The 19,679-nt window shown below is 37.7% G+C and overlaps 1 pseudogene; it reads right to left on the reverse strand.

Moving 5' to 3' along the window:
• Positions 1-309: 309 nt before the first annotated feature.
• On the reverse strand, positions 310-19,312 carry LOC125838308 (WD40 repeat-containing protein HOS15-like; annotated as a pseudogene).
• Positions 19,313-19,679: the final 367 nt, after the last annotated feature.

Below are 19,679 nucleotides of genomic sequence, written 5' to 3' on the forward strand. Positions count from 1 at the left end.
TGCTTTAGGGAAAAATGATTACTAGATATGCATGCACCTAATATTAAAAACAAAAAAAAAACTCAAGTAAGATATTTTAAATCCCTATATTATAATTCCCACACAATAATCCAGTATAACTTGTTTGCAAACCAAACGATCCCTTAGGTTTTTGGGATCAATTTCAAGCAAGGAATTGACAATGTGGGTAAATCGAACACCGGTGACAAATAAAAAAAACTTATCTACAGTCTGCATTTTTACAAGGTAGAGTTTCTCGAATTGTGAAATTCCTGCCTCTATGTTCCCAAGACCTTTTAAAGTTATTCTTCAACTTCTACAAACACAAAGCTTTTTGTATGCAAAACAAGTTGCAACCTTGTTTCCTTTCTTGTTCCAACACACTTCAAAAATACTGTCATCGCCATTGTATGCTTTTACAATTTTGGCCTGCTTCACTGAACATATATTCATGCATTTATTCAATAAACCACTTTCCATGTATTCACCGTTCGTACTAAATGCTACAGAGTAAACAACTTCCCTGGATTCAAAATGGAAGAGAACCTACTCTGTAAAAAATAAAAACATTCGACAAGAATGATATATTCTCACTCCCCTCCCCTCACATCCCCACCCAAATAAAAGGACTAGGTATAAAGGTTATTGATAGTTCAATTGAATATGAGTAAACAAACCACACAATACTTGAGCATGCACTTGACAATTAAAAAGTATAATTTTATTAAGAGTCCCTAGTTTTATCTCCTGTGTCCAAGCAGACATAATGAGTTCACATCTGTTACCTGTGTCTGTTCAAGCAGTGAAGAAGACACCCTTGTTCAACATCTCATAGCTTCACAATAGAGTCAAATAAAGCACTAGACATATAGACAATAAAAAAAAACCAATAAGCTAATAGAAATGAAAGGTTAGGTGTAATACATTAAATCATAACACACCAAAAATCTGTCTGCTGGATGGCTAAAGTGAAATTATATCTCTCTGGATTATTTTACTCTCAGGGGGATTACGGCATTCCATATACATTACAAAGTGAACAACAGAAGTATTGAAGACTACTAGTGATACATGTAAACACAACAAACACAATTAGCATAAAGCTTTGCGTCAAAAATTACACTAAGTTCGTGAAAGAAAAGTGTACTAACTCTTATGATCACTTGTTGAAGGTTCAGAGTATTGGTTATGCTACTGAGTCCTCAAAGAATGATAGTTTCTCAAAGAAAAACAAAAGTATTGAACCATTGGATGGGATGAATGACCAATAGGAACCATTGGACAAATTGGTAGCAAAAGGTGACACCTTAGACAATTCCAAAGATCCATATCCGAAGCTTATCAGTAGTACTCCACTAATTAATCTTGATGATTATGAAAATGAGGCGACAAGGATGATGAAGAAGAAGACAATGCATATGTGCCTTTGCCAAAAGTTAAGGAACACAAAGTTAGCAAACAAAATGTTCTTAAAAAATTAGATGTTGTTCAAGCTATAGAAGCACCATCAAATAGTAATAATAAGAATATTGACAAAGAAAAATGGATAAAGGGAAGATAAGGAAGAAAGAAAAAAGAAACTAATAGTCCTCCTCATCCACCTCCTGTTGGCCGCGGTGTTGATAGTGATGGTGGAACAAATATTAATGTGGAATAAGTTCAAATTACTACTGAAACATCAAGAGGTACAAGTAGTGGTAGTACAAGAGTAGTGAATGAAAGAGTTCATCCACTGCTCTTGTACTACCACTGCTTGTACCTCCTCTAGTCTCAATAGTAACTTGAACTTGTTACACATTAATATGTGTTCCACCACCACGGCCAAGAAGAGGAGGAGGAGGAGGATTATTTGTTTCTTTTTTATTTTTTCCACGTCATCCATTTTTACCTTTTTCCTTTATCAGTATTATTATTATTACTACTTGATGACGCTTCTATAGATTGAACAACATCTAATTTTTTGTAGAACATTTTGTTTGCCAACTTTGTGCTCCTTAAATTCTGGCGAAGTCACATTCTCATGGTCTTCTTCTTCATTATTATCATCATCCTCATTTTCATAATCATCAAGATTGATTAGTGGAGAACTACTGATGAACTTTGGAACTGGAACTTTGGAATTGTATAAGGTGTCAATTTTTGTTACCAATTTGTTCAATGGTTTGCATAAGTCATTTATTCCATCCAATGGTTCAATACTTTTTGTTTTTCTTTGAGATATTATCATTCTATGAGAACTCAACAACATAAGCAATACTCTCAACCTTCAACAAGTGATCATAAGAGTTAGTACACATTTCATTCACTAACTTAGTGAAATTTTAGAAAAATAAGAAACATACTTAGTAGATCTCCACTAAACAAAGAAAAAGAAGAAACACACTACTTTGCATAAACAGACACTTATTTAAACCTTCTTAAAATCCAAAGAGTCAACTGACTCTTAATTGTTTTCATTGCGGATGTGGAAGGCGATCCTAATAATAAGGTCTTCTCTGACTCGAGAAAGGGTCCTCCTCTTTTCTTCCCATGTTTAAATTTGGTTAAAGAGTTGTTGAATGTGTTATTCAACCTACTCAACAAAAAAGCACGCACATGCTCTAAAAAAGCATGAAGTGTTTGCTGATGTTTGTACCTTTCATTTTCAATATCTAGAATTCTTTGATTAATTTGACAAAGCCTTTGGAACTCAAATCTTTGTGCTTTAAATTTGTTGGGGCTTTAACTGCGCCTTTGACAACAATGTACTCTAAAAAACTACAGAGGTAAGTAAGCCCCAACGCACCCAAGGCTGTTAACTTCCATTCTAGAATTGACATTCTCTGAAGCAAATTTGCAGGTCTTTGATGCTCATATTTTACTTGTTGGCAATTTTGACACTTAACCATAAACTCCGCTATATCCTTCTTCATGCCCGACCACCAATATAGTCTCTTCAAGTCTCGGTACATCTTGGAGACACCCAGATGATACTAGATGGTCACATCATAGGTCTTGAGTAACTCCATCCATCTTCGATGTCTCAAATTTAGATCCTTTTGAGTGAATACAAGTTGTAGACTACGATGATCAATGAACACCTAACACTTGACACCATAGAGGTAATGCCGCCAGATCTTAAGACCAAACACTACCTCTGCCAACTCTAAATCATGTGTTGGGTAATTCCTCTCATGCACCTTCAACTGCCGCAATGCACAAGCTATAACATTGTTATCCTGCATTACCACAGCACCCAAACTCGAATGGGAAGCATCACGATAAATAATAAAATCTTTACCTTCCACCGGTAGTGCTTGAATAGGTGTTGTGGTCAAAAGAATGTTGAGCTTTTGAAATCTCTCATCACATTTTTCAGTCCATTCAAACGGTACCTCCTTTTTGGTCAACCTTGTTAGATGTGTGGCAATAAAAGCAAAGTTCTACACAAATCGACTATAGTAGCTAGCGAGCCCCACAAAAGTCCTAACTTCAGTCACAGAGCTAGGTCGTACTGCATTCATAACCGCTTCAATCTTTTGGGGATCTACCATTACCCCTTCCCTTGAAACTACATGCGCCAAAAAGGCAACCGAAGTCACCAAAAGTTCACACATAGAAAATTTTGCATACAACTTTTGTTTCCTAAGAACACCCAGAACAATACGAAGATGGTCGGCATGCTCTTTCTCACTTTTCGAATAGACCAAAATGTCATCAATAAATACTATCACAAATGAATCCAGAAATAGTTTTAACACACCATTCATCAAACTCATGAAAGCTGCAGACGTATTTGTCAACCCAAACGACATAACAAGAAATTCAGTTGGCTCTCTCTCTACCCCTACTTCTATCGCGACCTCTCGCTGCGGATTCCTCAGCTGGCTCGTTGACGGGAGTTGCGGGTCTGACACTGTTGAACGTAGTGTTAACTATCAGCAGACAAAGAAGTGAAGGAGATTAAATACCAATTTGGAACACCAGATACTTGGAAACAAGTAATAGCAGCAAAGGAGCCAAGAGAAAAAAAAGAGATTTCCTAAAGTCCTATAGCCTCTCGAAAAAAAGTACAGACGTCTATGTATCTTCCGCAAGACACTACTAGACTCATTTTGGTACACCGAGTTCAACGAACCTAGGGTTCTCATACCAACTTTGTCAAGACCCACATCGTTGTAATTGACACCCACAGTAACCCTCCGGTGGAAGAACCATTAATACTAATTTGCTAACTCAATCTACACATTTAAAGATATGGAAGCAGGCTTAAATGTAGAAATAAAGTAGAGTTCCCATAAACTCCAAAAGTCAAACAATGACTATCAAAGCATCCCAGAAATATTCCCTAGAAACTAAAAGTCAATGTACCAAAACTCTAACAAAGACGCATAAGTCTAAACAAAAAGGAGCACAACCCCGAAAGCTAAAACAATTGATCATCTAGAGTACTAATCTAAGTCTGAATAAGAGGGACTGAAAAAAAAGAGAACTCATGACATCCTGGAAGAACTGGCGCACTCTTGAATTCGATTAATCACTGATTTCCTAAACGAGGCCTGTCAGTAGCCACCTGAAGATGCCATGTAATCAACAAAGAACGAGCAGGCATAATATCAGTACACAACCACAGTGTACTGGTAGGATCACATGGCTATTCCAGTAAGTGAAACATATACAAGTAGTTACAACATAGTAAACATGCATATACAGAATATAAAGACATATACTGATTATCAATCATGGACAACTTACAATTTTACATTCTCCTTAACCAGTTATCACGACAATTTAATGGTCCTCTTATGGAACCCATACCCAAACTATTGGTGCACCAGAATGTGGTACCCGATACAAGTTAGTGTGTCGAAACGTGACACCCGTTCCAATATGCATGTCGGTACGTGACATCCGATCCCAGTTAGTGTGTTTGAACATAACCCCCGATCCATTCAACAAGATATAATCACAATCAAAATGTACATTCTCAAAATCATACAATAAAGTGTTGATTCATGAAATACAATCATTCATTCACACTCATTTGCATTAGGTGTGATCAATAGTTCAACATTCGTATACATACATACATTACAATGAAGCAATTGCTAGCATGCATCACACAAACAAGAAATCAAACCATGACCTACCTCGAAAACAAACTTGAATCCTCCTAAGAAACTTGATTCTTCTCTTTCCGAATTCGTTTTTCTTGTTCTAGATCTACAAACAATCAATTCAATACGCGGATCAATAATTAAGGTCTAATTTACCCAGATTATGAAAAACCCAAAACCCAAGACCTAACTCATGATCCTAAGGTGCAGGTAGGGATTTTTCCCACCATCCAATTTGGTTAAAAAAACCCACCCCCAACAATATTTAATCAAGAATCTATGTTCTACAGATCAAAAAATGGATTAGGGAAGTTAAATCCTTACCTTTAGCACCAAAAGTTGAGGGAAACTGTCAAAAAATCACCTGGGGTCATCTCCTAGCTCTCAAGAATGAAACTTGCAGAAAGTAACATTTTTGGAATTTAATTCCGACTTAAGTCGCGACTGGCCCACCGTAGCGGAACCAAAACAACCACATCGGCCCTGCCTGGTGACTTGCGTGAAGACAGAGAGTTGGGATTTGAGTCTCAAACCCCCATTTCACAATGAACCCTCAACTTATGACACTCAAAAACTACCCGTTCACGCTAAAATCAGTTTCCGAAGTTCTACTCACCCGAATTAACATTCGTAAAGTCATACAAGTTCCTTAGCATCTTATCTATCTACTCATATGATGAAATTCATAATTAAATCTCCCATTCATTTCCATATTTTCCCAGACCTCACTGACTCTGATTTCGTCAAAATTTGGACTAGGCTAGGAATTCTCAAGTTACTACCAAAAAGTTTTTTGGCCCAAAATTTTTCCCCGTTGGCTTTTCTATAACAACGGGAGCAGGTCGTTACATTGTGATACTTGATTATGAGGTTGAGTTTGAGGTTCCCATCATCTTAGGGAGATCATTTCTTGCTACTAGGCATGCCTTGGTCGATATGGAGAGAGGGCAGTTGAAGTTCCCATTAAATAATGAGGAGGTAACTTTTAACATCTATAGGTCTATGAAGCACAAAAGCGATCTTAAGTTGGTATCGGTGGTAAATTATATTATGAAGTGAGATTCTGAAGTTTCTATTGATGACATGTTAGGTGTCGATGCACTAGCAACGGTAACGATGAATTTTGACAATGATGATATTAAAGTCATGAATGAGTTTGAGGAGTTTTGCCTACAAGCATATGAAAGTTTAGCCTTGTACAAGGAGAAAATGAAGAAGTACCATGATCAAAAGATTGATAAGCGACAATTTGTTGCCGGTGATTTGGTGCTCTTATTTAACTCAAGGTTGCGCTTATTTCCCGGCAAGCTCAAGTCCAAGTGGACCATGCCATTCAAAGTAACTCAAGTATTTCCACATGGAGCAGTTGAGCTCGAAAACAAGGAAGGAACAAGGTTCAAGGTGAATGGTCAGAGGATAAAAATCTACTTGGGGAAATCTGAGTCTATCAATGAAGTAATAGAGGCCTATTATCTTGATGAAGTTTGAGTAATCAAGGTGTCTGCATCGTGATGCAACGTACAGTGAAGCGCTTCTTAGGAGGCAACCCAAGATGTAAAATCTAGCCAACTATAGGAGTTTCTCTTCAATATAGGAGTTTTTCTTCTTTCTTTTTGATTTTGTGGCTTTTTAGGTAGGTGTTTATTATTTTTTATGTTTAGTGTTGGCTATATATAGAATATGGTCCGTGTCTAAAAAGTTTCTAGAAAATGTAAAAAGAAAGTCCTAATGGTTTCTACGTTTGCAGGGACGACAAGGCAAAATCTTCAAAAAATAAGTTGTTGCAGTGTTCTACGGGTCCCATCGACGGTCCGTTGGTCAATCCACGGACCCTGGATGGCATCTGTAGATCCCAGGTAAGTTTATAAATTCTTCTAAGTTTAAGAGTGCCCTATAGACCCGATCGACGAACCGTAGGTCGACCCACGGACCGTCGATAGGGTCTCGTAAGTCCAAGTTAAGGTTTCTGCATGACCCGACCCGGACACCAAATAAATATAACTCTTTATTTCAAATTCACTTCCCACTTCCATTTTTGCCCCAACCATTTTACACCTTCCATTTCTCCATCATCTCCCATTAAAACCACTTTATCAATCCTATCAACTCTTATTTCCTATTCTTAATCCTTCATCCTTTCCCATATTCCCAATCTTCTTCCCCACTTCTATTTTTCTCTCCCAAAGCTTTCACGGTTTGGGTTTGGTGTCACCTTCAGTCTTAGGAGAATTGTTATTACATCACACACTCATCGACTTTGCGTGCTTGAAGGTCAAAAGATTCAAACCGAACTTTGAATCACTTTTTCATTATTTAATCATGAAGCCACAAAGTTGAACCTGACTTTGGGTAGTTAATTGTGTTTCTAATTGGTGAAATTTGGTTGAGGTATTGTCTTTGGGACTATAGTGCGAGTGTGTTTTGGGGTTCAATCGAATAAATGAGGTTGTTGGGTCTACATGGAAATTTTGACTTAGTATTTCATTGTTTTGATTGTGTTGAAAGTTTAATTGTGTGTAATCGAAACCTTAGGGATGATGAACTACCAAAAAATGTATTGACATGCATGTTTGGACTTTGTTTGATTTATGGATTGTTGAAATTATGGGTTGAATAAAAGTTAAAGTGTAATGTGTAGCACAACACTGATCAACGACCTTCACCCACGGACCGTAGGTAGGAATTCGTTGATCAATGGCACACAAAAATCTGGTTAAGTCACGGAGGGGACCCACGGGCCGTGGTTCTCCATTTGAAACCTAACATTCCACCACCAGACCTATGAAGGTGACCCACGGGCCGTCGTTCCATCGATGGATCGTAGGTACCCACCGTGGGTCACAATTCCTGCTACTGTCTCAATTTTATTCATTATTTTGTCTAAGCCAGAATCTTGTTCTAAAATTATTAACTTCTTTTGTTGCTAACTAAACCTCCATATGTACCATGGCCCCGAAAGAGGCATCGGTGTACGTCAGAAAGGGCAAGTCCAAGTCTGTCTCCCCATCCCGCCATCTACTAGATCAGGACAACGATACGGAGTATGTTCGGGGCACTACACGAGGGTCCCCTACTGTACCCTGGCACACTAGGAGCCGGTCCTAGCAGGTTATCACATCTAGCTACGAGTTCGAGGTCACCGCTCCCCAGTCTGAATAGGGGGGCACACAGTGTGAAGAGTCGCAGTCCAGCTCTGAGTCATACTCCTACTCTAGTTCTAGCGGCAGTCCCACTTCTTCTTTCGATGTCGATAGTATGGAGTATGCGCAGGATCCTCCGAGAGTTCAACCAGTTCACAGTGCCACAGAGCAGAACATGTGATGTGTCCCGAGGCAGTACCAGATATATGATAACGGAAAAGATCTAAATTAGCACCGGAGGGTAGCCCGTCTGATTACCAAGGACCGAAAAGTCTTGATAGGGAGCATTCACACCTTACCAATCATTTAGGCACTCTTCGAGTAGCACCGGTGTAAGTGGATGTCCGAGAATCTTGGCAGATACAGTGAGGAGATGGTACAAGAATGTTATGCTTCCTATGCATCCACGGTTAATAATGCTTTGCCACCAGGAGCCAAGGATTTGGCTGAGCCGCCACTATTGACTACCATGGTTCGGGGACTTCCTGTCGACATTTCTGAGCCTTCCATCCGCCGTTTTATTTACAGCCCTTCACATACTCAGCCTATCAACATGGTGGAGTACGACTACAAGATGGGGATAGTGCAGGGAAAAGCATTTAGAGACCCTGAGTCGAGAGATTCATTACTCCAATGGATGGCCCGGCATATAGAGGAGCATGGAGAGCGCACTGAATAGGTGCAAAACATGGAGTTGCCTATTAGAAAGGCAACCTTGAGTTTAGGGATCAAATTTTGGTGGTCCATCATACGAAGCAGATTGTCCCCTACACAGGCGGACAATGTTGTCACATGGTATCGTGTTGTGATGCTAGTTGCACTACTAGCGGGATTTGAGGTCTATTACACCCATATTATTCTTACTGAGGTACATGAAAGGGCCTTCTGGAGGACAACAACTATTCCCTTCCCATGTTTGATCTTTAGGTTATGTAGAGAGTCTACTGTGTTGATTTGGCACTGTGATACATTGAAGGAGGCCACCAAGACTGTGGACATCGGCCTCATTCGAGATAATGTCAATCTTGTTGCACCATGGAAGAAGACATAGGTTAACCTTTCGCCCCTAGGTGTTGACCTAGTTGATGAGGTGGAGCAGATGCAGGTTGTTGAGACCGCCATACTGCTTACCACAGGAGACACAAAGGCACCCCCTTCGACTGTCACTAGCCAAGCTGAGAGCTCATCCCAAGTAACTCCTTCTTCGCGGTCCACTATGGTTCTTTTGGCCCGAGTCCAGAAGTTATTTACCCAGATAGCCACTCTGTTGTAGCACATGAAGTCTTGGATGTAGTATTTTGTTCAGGGGTCTTATGCTAGGATGGAATACATGATGGATAGGAAGATTCAGGTCATTCATAAGCCCCTGGATGCATTTGAGTTGTGAGTTTTGGAGAGTCGTGCCCCTGCTATTGATATCACCACTTTCTAGATGGAGTTGGCTAGTCTTCGTGCTGATGTTGATGTTCTTCTAGCCCCTTCAGAGATTGCACCAGAGGGTGCTCCTACGGTAGAGAAGGATGAGGTGGTGGTGACTGCTCTATTTGGCGATACTATGCCACCACCAGACTCTTCTCGTGTTGCTGGGAAGCGCCACTGCTCCAACCACACTTTTGATACTAAGGAGGCTCGATGATTAAGGAAGAAAGAGTACCAACAGTTCTAGGTTGCACAAAGGTAGTCTATCATTGATTAGGAGATGAGGGAGCAGCGGGCCCAAGAGGTTGATTTTGACCCTCTTGTTCGAGGAGCACTACTAAAGGTGTTCCCATTGTTGGTGAGGGGGCTACTGATGGCATCCCTAGTATTGATCCAGCAGGTTTTGGGAAACCAAACCCACCCACTTCTTGATGGGTCTTCGACGCATTTGTGCGACATGTTTGCCTCACCCTATGCCTTACTCTTTTTTTTGTACATTGAGGTCAATTGCACCTTATTTTGTTGGGGTGGGGTAAATGGATTGTGAGTGATAGGGTGAAGTCTGAGTAACCCAACTTTTTAAATGTTTCTCTTTTAGTTAGTATCATTTAGTTAGGTTGTAGTAATGGTTATTCTATCGTAGGGTTAATGCGGGTGTCAATCACGGCGGTTTGGGTCATGACAAAGTTGGTATTAGAGCCCTAGGTTTGTTGATTTCGTTGTACCAAAATGATTCTAGTAGAGTTTTGCAGAACAGTACAAAGACGTCTATAATTTTCTTTGAGAGGCTACAGGATTTTAGGAAAATCTCTCCATCTTCTTCTCCCTACGTACTATAACTTGATTCTGATTGGCATATGGTGATCCAAATTGGTATCTAATCTTTTTAACTATTTGATCCACAAATTGTTAACATGCGAAACTACGGTGCCAGGCTTGTAGCTCCGATTAATGATCCAGTAGGGGAGCCCGTATTGAGAGGATGCCACTGAGGCAGAGGTAGAGAAAGAGAAAGGGGCAGAGACTGAGGAACGGTAGCACCCGTCAGGGATGAAGCCTAAGCTGAGAATGTACCTAGGGAAGAGTCCCCTCCCAAATCCCAGGATGAGGTAGAAAAGAATATGGAGATTGAGGTGGAATAGGATGCTGAACAAGACAAGAGTGCATAAGTTAGGAGTGCAGGACTTCCCCCTTTGGATCTAGCCATAGCTCATCCGATTTTGACTTTTTTGGGTAGGTTGGTGCAAGCTACTCAACCTCAAGTCATATGTCATGTTGTTGATACAGTCCCTAAGATGGATGGAGTGTTGGGTGTTGATACCTTCTTCGATCCACTTTTGGGTCCTGTGATGACTGGCAGTGAGCACGAGATGCTGATCAAGTTTTTGAAGTTAAAGTCGTCAGTGTTCCATGGTTCTGAAAGTCAGAATGCCTATGACATCATCCTAGATTGCCATGAGAGACTTCACAAGTTGGGAATTGTGCACCAACATGGAGTTGAGTTCGTGACCTTTCAGCTTCAAGGTAAGGCTAACAAGTGGTGCAGAGCCTTTGTGGAATGCTGATCACAAGTTGTGCCTCCACTTACCTGGGTTCAATTTAGTGCCTTGTTTCTGGAGAAGTATGTGCCTCAGACATTGAGGGACTTCAAGTAGGATGAGTTCATGGATTTGGGGCATAGTGGTATGACTGTAGATTTTTATGAAGCTAAGTTCCATGCCTTTTCTAGTTATGCAGCGCAGTTGGTGACTACAGAAGAAGAGAGGATCCATTTGTTCGTCAAGATATTGAATATTGAGTTGTAAGTATTGTCTGTTCAAATGACCTCTGCTAGTAAATGCTTTAATGAAGTGACATACTTTGTGAAGAAGGTATAAGGAGTTCAATGGGATGCCCAGGCCAAGGCTTTTGCTAAGAGGCCTAAGAATACAGGTAACTTTAATGGCTACCACTCCAGAGGTTTAGGTAGGGCGGCAATTATAGCTCAGCCAATTCATTCAAATATTCCCTATTCTATGGATGGTTACAGAAGAACTACGCAATTGATTCCTACGAAGGATGGCTACTATTTTGCACCAAGCAACATGTCGTCTCTTGATCATTGTTGTTACAATTTTGAAGAACTAGGACACATTAGGAGAGATAGTCCCCACCCGTGCATGACAAAACCCGTACAACAGTAGACAAAAGTAGTGTACAAGCGAGCAGAGATAATATTGGCAGAAGACGTCCACAAGGTGGGCGAGGAGAAAATGAGATAGGCCGTGGAGACTTGGGAAATGGTGATGTAGTTAAGGGAGCATTAAAACCAGACAGAGAGGTTGCCCGCCAGGATAACAAGGTTCAGTTATATACCTTTCCGGGTAAAATCGAGGCTAATGTAGGGATCACATGTACTGTTCTTGTCTTTGACTTAATGGCTACTATTTTGTTTGATCTGGGTTCTACTTACTCTTATGTATTATTATCGTTCACCTTTAGATTTGATGCGATTGTAATATGCTTATGCACCTATCTATGTTTCTATTCCGATTAGAGAGTCTGTCATAGTCACCCATGTCGATCGTGCTTGTTCTGTCATGTTTATAGGTTTTCAAACTTGGACTTAATTGGTTATTTTGGATATGACTGACTTTGATGTAATATGAGGCATGACATAGTTGTCCCTCTATTATGTTGTGCTTAATTGTAACGCTAAGACTGTGACTCTAGAGATCACGGGTAGGGAAAGAGTTCATCCATTGCTCTTGTACCACCACTTCTTATACCTCATGTTGTCTCAGTAGTAACTTGAACTTGTGCCATATTAATATTTGTTCCACCACCACCACTATCAGCATCACCACCACGACCAACAAGAGGAGGAGAAGCAGGAGGATTATTTGTTTCTTTTTTCTTTCTTTCACGTCGTCCCTTTTTCCCTTTTCCTTTATCAGTATTATTATTATTAATACTACTTTATGGCACTTCTAGATTGACCAACATCTAATTTTTGGTAGAACATTTTGTTTGCTAACTTTCTGTTCCTTAACTTCTGGCGAAATCACATTCTCACTGTCTTTTTCTTCATTATCATCGTCGTCCTCATTTTCATAATCATCAAGATTGATTAGTGGAGAACTACTAATGAACTTTCGAACTGGAACTTTGGAATTGTCTAAGGTGTCAACTTTTGTTACCAATTTGTTCAATGGTTTCCATAAGTCATGCATTCCATCCAATGGTTCAATACTTTTGTTTTTCTTTGAGATACTATCATTCTTTGAGTACTCAACATCATAAGCAATACTCTCAACCTTCAACTAGTGATCACAAGAGTTAGTACACATTTCATTCACTAACTTAGTGTAATTTTAGAAAAAGAAGAAACATACTTAGTAGATCTCCACTAAACAAAGAAAAAGAAGAAACACAGTACTTTGCATCAACAGACACTTATTTAAAACTTCTTAAACTCCAAAGAGTCAACTGACTCTTAGTTGTTTTCACCGCGGATGTGAAAGGCCACTCTAACAATAAGGTCTTCCCTGTCTCGGGAAAGAGTCCTCCCTTTTTCTTCCAAAAGGGTTTAAATTTGGCTAAAGAGTTGTTGAATGTGTTATTCCACCAACTTAGGAAGAAAACAACACATGCTCTCAAAAAGCATAAAGTGTTTGCTGCCGTTCATAACTTTCATTTCTAACATCTAGAATTCTTTGATTAACTTGAGGAAGTCTTTGGAACTCAAATCTTGGGGCTTTAACTACACCTTTGACAACAGTGTATTAGAAAAAAACATCAGAGGTAAGTCAGAGGTAAACTGAGTGAAGATCATTGATACTAGAGTTTATATCCTAAAAAGGACAAAAAAACTTTTGGTAATTTTTTTCTATCTACCTAAACCTTGATAGGCAGAGTAAAGGTTTTGGCCCACTGGAAGGAAAATCAATAAGGTGAGGAAGGAATATATTGTGAAAGATGAGATGGGGGAGCGAACAACAGATGAGTTATATAAATGAGAGAAAGTTGTGGGGCCGTGGAAGGGGGTGTCATGGAACCATGGAGAGGATGATGAAGAACGAAAGGGGTGTCTGGCAAAATATAGAAACTTTATTGCTAAGCTATGAACAATGATCCAACCATAATCTACGACAATGATGTCTAATATACATGTAATGAAGAACCTAGTGCTACCACCACATGTGAATGAAAATTATGATAGAAAGAATACTATAAACATGACTGGTACCAATAGATATAATACCTTGCCAGCAACAACTATTGATTTGAATTGCTTGTACCAACACCATTTGGACTCCATTTGATGGTAGATATCTCCTAAAAACATAATAGTCAGTAGCTGATGTCTAAAAGAAAAAGAAGGAACAAAAATAGAAATTTTGCGATGTTCTTTGAAATCATGCAAGCAAGAATCTTGTTTCATGCTCCATAGCTGGACTGAAACAATGAATTATTGACCAAATTATTTTAAACAACACAATAGATATTCAAAGTCTTAGCGCAGGAAAAGGTGAAGCTAATATGCATTAACACAACTAATACATAAATTCAAAACGTAAATAGATATTCAAGGGTACATAGAAGACCATAAAAAGTAATTTTCTGAAACATGTGGAGGCAAGAGTCTCCTTTAGTTGCTTCTTTAGAAGGTTAGGATAGAAATTACCTTAACTGTGGTATCTTCAGAGCATAAAGATGACAGGGAACCCACTCAATAGCATTGATTTCATTCTGCAATGGAAAAGTCAACAACCCTTCAGTGTTCCAATCAAGTACAGATTTAGTGTTCAACTGGTTATTCAATTTGAACTTTGCGCAAACAATGAATTATTTAGAACATCATCTAGTTAATTTGTAATACATCAAAGAGATATAGAGAAAATATATATTATGCCATCAGTGGAGCACACCTGATGTCCTGAGAATCTTTTGACTGGTCTATGCTCACCAACATTACAAACGTAGATTATGCCATCAGTGAAGCTGGTGGAAAAGGAATTATTGTTTCGCCAATAAACATCAAGCAATGGACCTGAATTGGGTTGTATAACAATTGTGAGAATATATACAAACCTATGAAATTAAGACAGAACAAAGGAAACAAAACACCTGAATTAAATTCGAATTGCTACATCCATTCGCCAGACCTCACCTCAGAAAAGTATAGATCAACGAAGGTCAACCAAAATAAGGCTTTGGATAGTAGAGTTACATGGACCATATCCAATAGACCAAATTCTAGTAGTAGAATCTTCAGATGTAAATTGATATTACACATGATTAGCTAATGAGAGAGATGATTCCTTAGATGAGTCTAAAACTACTTACAACCTTCATAAAATCCCATTTTTAACGATTGTCATTTCGAAAGTCATAAAATAACAAGAGAATTAGAAACAGAAGTAGGAATATGAATATGAGTATACATAGACGAGAGCAATAAAATGAAGAAATGGAAGTAATGCTTTTCTAGATGCAAGAAAAGACCCTTCTGGACTCCAAGCACAACCAAAAACGTAGAACAAGAAAAAATTGTAATGTAAATATAGAAGACAGAAAAGATATGATATTTATCATTTTCTTATAAAGAAATCTTGTCGGATTAGGACAAACTTATAAAGATGCGGTCAAACCTTAGATGTATGTCCTTCCAAAGTCTTTAGATCATAACTAGGAATTTCACTCGACAGAGAGGTTGCGACTGTGTTGATATACATCGGCTCCAAATCTGTCTTGCAACAAAAGAAGAACTTTAGTGTCACAAAGAATACAAAACTTGGAAGATCGCTAAAAGTTATTAAATTGAGCACGAAAATGGAAGCTTCTATCATTTCTCATCTAGAAAAGAGAAACGCAATATGCAGTTCAACTGAAAATGAAACAGAAAGCACATGACATTTGACATGGATTCTTGGAGGCTAAAAGCTAGCACAAAAAAGACACTCCTTTTTAAATTTGTGGTGTTTGACTAAAAACAACACAAAAGACAAATTATTTATCTACAAAAGTACTTTTTTGTAAAAGTTGTTTTGACAAAAGTGTCTCTATATCATAATAATATTAATTCTCCTACCTTTGAGGTATAGAGACTATTTCTGATAAACCCCCAATTCAGAAAAAGATTATACACTAAAATGGTTATAGAAAAATATTAACTTTCGCAAAATTTAACTCTATTAAAAACAACAACAACAACATATCAAATGAGGTCTGAAGAGGGTAGTGTATACGCAAGCCTCAAGTAAAGCATATCAAAGCATCTAATAGAAACAAAACATCAAAATCTCCATAAAAAATAGTTCAAAAGAAGATGAAAATTGAATTATCGAATTCAAGTAGGAGGAAATCATTGGGTGAAGAAGCAATTGTTGTGAATTGACTACAGCTTAAAGAAACAGGCAAAGGGTCAATTAATTGCTCCTACCTATGATATATATAGATGAAAAATATGATAACTAGGAATTTTGGGAAACATAGTATTTATATATAAGTCTAGAATTAGAAATGTATTAATACGAGAAGATATTTTGAATAAAGTGTTGAATGACAATGGTATCCTCAAGCCATTTCAAAGAGTTGAAAGATTAAATACGGATTCAAAATTTAAACTAGATGTTTAAATTTGATAGTATATCACAATACATTTAATATTCTTATGTTCATTTTATTGGGTTTTTAGGTCTCGAAGTTAGAAGATCTAAATCCTATTGTAGAATTATATTTTTTTAAACCTAAACCCTAATTTTATAAGTACATATAATTTTTCATGTTTGTTTTGATTTGTTAGTGTCTTAGGTCTCTAAGTCTTTACATAACCTAAACCCTTATATTTTAGAAGTTATAATTTTTTGAAATCTAAACCCTTATTTTATAAGTTCGTATGTTTTTTAAAAATTCATCATGTTGGTATACATATATAAGGTTTGACCTAAACACTAGTTTTATTTTTTAAGCATATCTTGTTTGTATTCATTTCTCAAAGATTTCTTTGGTCAAATATTTCTCGTTAGTATTATTCATATGTTTTAGGTTAATTTGAACTTTGAAGCTCTTCATTGGTTTTTTCATGTTTTTTTCATACGTATTTAAAATTATCATATGAATCTAATGCATCTAAACAACTGAGAACACTAGCCCTAGCACATTATAAAGAGCTTTAAAGTCTTTACTGTAATTAGTTAATTGTCATTGAATTCATTATCACTATAGGGCTTTAGGGACATTTAAAAAGAGCACTAAATTATGTCTAAAAATATATATTTTACGACAATTAATTAATTACCACTAAAAATCAATTTTAGTATAGTACAAGTTGATAAAAAGTAATATAATTAAGCATGTCTATTTAAAGTTGATTAGTTAATAGTATATGGTCGGGGCCAAACCTTTTATCACCACAAAAGATGAAAGCCTGGATGAATGGATTCTATAAAATAAAAGAATTAGTGAGTTGGCTAAAGTGGTTTTGGGTCATTTGTGTTATAGTAAGGGTATATTTTTTTTTAGAGAATATACTCTTTTCATTTCTCTTTAGTTTTTGACTTTCATTATATCAAAAGAGTATATTTGGGTCATTTGTGTTACAGTAAGGGTACATGGGAGCTACTTTGAAACAAGGGGTACGTCAAATTTAAATCGCGAAGTTGAAAGGTATATCATACCTTTTCTCTTTATTTAATTTTAATTTACTTATTAAGCTAAAATTCTTTAAAAGCATTCCAAATATGTTATGTTGAAATTGATAGTTTGAAATAATAATAAATGTTAAATATTAGGAGTTTGGATGCAATAAATAGTTCTAATTATACACAATTTAATTTTTAACTATTAAAATTTGTGATTCAAATAAGAAAATTTAAATTAAATTGAAACCACCGCTACCCGCATCGCACTATATCAGATTTTTAAAAGACTACTTCTATCCGCCCCTCACCACACCCGCTTTGACCCGTTGCCATCTCTAATATCAGGGACAAATATAATATATCATTAAGTTAAAATTATGTTGTTATTTAATATTTATGCATAATGATCACGTGACACAGACCTTCATTTACAATTTTATCATTAATTATAGTTAATTAATGCACATCATCACATTACCTTATAGGAATAAGGCACAAGTACCCCTAGAGTATGATTGAAATTCAAGAGAGGCACCTTAACTAAACTAAAGTCATATTAATTGGGCTCGGCCCAATAGTGGGAAGTATTTACGTGGATTCTTGGGATTAGCAAATTTATTAAACAATTTTCCTTGATTAGCCGACCTCTTAACAACTTACTCAAAAAGGGGGCCTTTGGGTGGACCGAGGAAGCTATGAAAGCATTTGAAACATTACAACAAGTCATGATTTAGGCTCCTGTCTTAGCACTACCAGATTTTTCTAAATCATTCGTAGTAGAAGTCGATGCTTGTGGATCAGGAGTTGGGGTTGTCCTAATGTAGGAGGGTAGACCTTTAGCTTACCTCAGTAAGGTGTTGACTAACAAAAGGTAGACCTTTAGCTTACCTCAGATTACCTTGGGCTTTCCACTTATGAGAAGGAATTAATAGCACTTTTGTTGGCTATTGAGAATTGGAGACACTACCTTCAACCAGCCCACTTTATCATCAAAACAGATCACTTCCGTTTGATGTTCCTTAAAGACCAAAGGATGAATAATTCTTTACAACACTAGGGTTTGACCAAACTGTTGGGCCTTAGCTATGAGATTCAGTATAAGAAGAGAGTAGAGAACATTGCAGCTGTGGCTTTTTTCCGCAGGTTTGAAAAGGAAGCTGGATGTAAAAGCATATCAGTTGTACAACCATTATGGGTACAAGATGTCCTAAGCAGATATGAGGAAAATATTGAGATTGCCAAACTATTATCCCAACTCTTGCTACATGATAAAGTTGTACCAAATATGTAATTACAACAAGGCATCCTCAGATACAAAGGGCAAATATGGGTTGGAAGCAGTGGAAATCTAAGACAACAATTGGTGGAAGCTATGCATATCACTACTTGGGGAGGCTATTCGGGGGTCTACGCCACTCAACAAAGACTCAAATATATTGGCCTGGTCTTCTTGAGGATGTTAAAAGGTTTGTTATGGAATGCAATGTGTGTAGAAGGAATAAATGTGAGAATGTAGCTTACTCGGGACTGCTGCAACCATTACGAATCCCTTCAAAGGCATGGGAGCATATATCGATAGATTTTGTAGAAGGATTGCCAAAGTCAAATGTGTAGGAGGGAATCCTTTTCATAGTAGATTGCTTTACAAATGATGCCCATTTTATAGCTTTATCTCATCCTTATACAACATCCCAAGTTGCCCAAATTTTCTTAGATAACACCTATAAATTACATGGTACCCAGTCTCAATTGTGTTCGATAGAGATCCGACATTTAAAAGTTTGTTTTGGAAAGAATTATTCAAAGGGATTGGTGTACAAATGAAGCAGAGTACAACTTACCATCCCCAAACGGATGGCCAGACAGAAAGATTACATAGGTGTCTTGAATGTTATCTATATTGCATGACAGGGTATAAATCTGCTAATTGGGGAAAATAGTTGAGTTTAGTTGAGTTCTGGTGTAATACGGCTTACCACACAGCCATCCAGATGACTTCCTTTAAAGCCTTGTATGGCAATGATCCTCCCATGTAGTCCTTCAAATTAGTAGCACAATCTCGGGTGAACTCAGTTGATGAATGGTTGTGTGAAAAACAGATCATCAGCAAGGTGTTACAGGAAAAATTGAAGAAAGCTCAAGAAATAATGAAACTTTATGCTGTTTCTAAGAGAACACAAAGAGTATTTGAAGAAGGAGCTTGGGTTTACCTCAAACTTCAGTCGTATCGCCAATCGTTCGTAACCATCAGGAGGAATTTGATATTAGCAGCAGTGTACTACGGGCCTTATCAGGTTGTTCGCAAAATTGGTCAAGTTGCTTGCGAGTTGAAATTGCCAGTTGGTTCAAGAATTCACCCGGTGTTTCACGTATCATAATTGAAGAAGAAGATAGGGAAC

The sequence above is a fragment of the Solanum verrucosum genome, unplaced genomic scaffold, assembly GCF_900185275.1.
Source record: "Solanum verrucosum unplaced genomic scaffold, falcon-dt-bn FXZP01000110.1, whole genome shotgun sequence".
Classification (NCBI taxonomy): domain Eukaryota; kingdom Viridiplantae; phylum Streptophyta; class Magnoliopsida; order Solanales; family Solanaceae; genus Solanum; species Solanum verrucosum.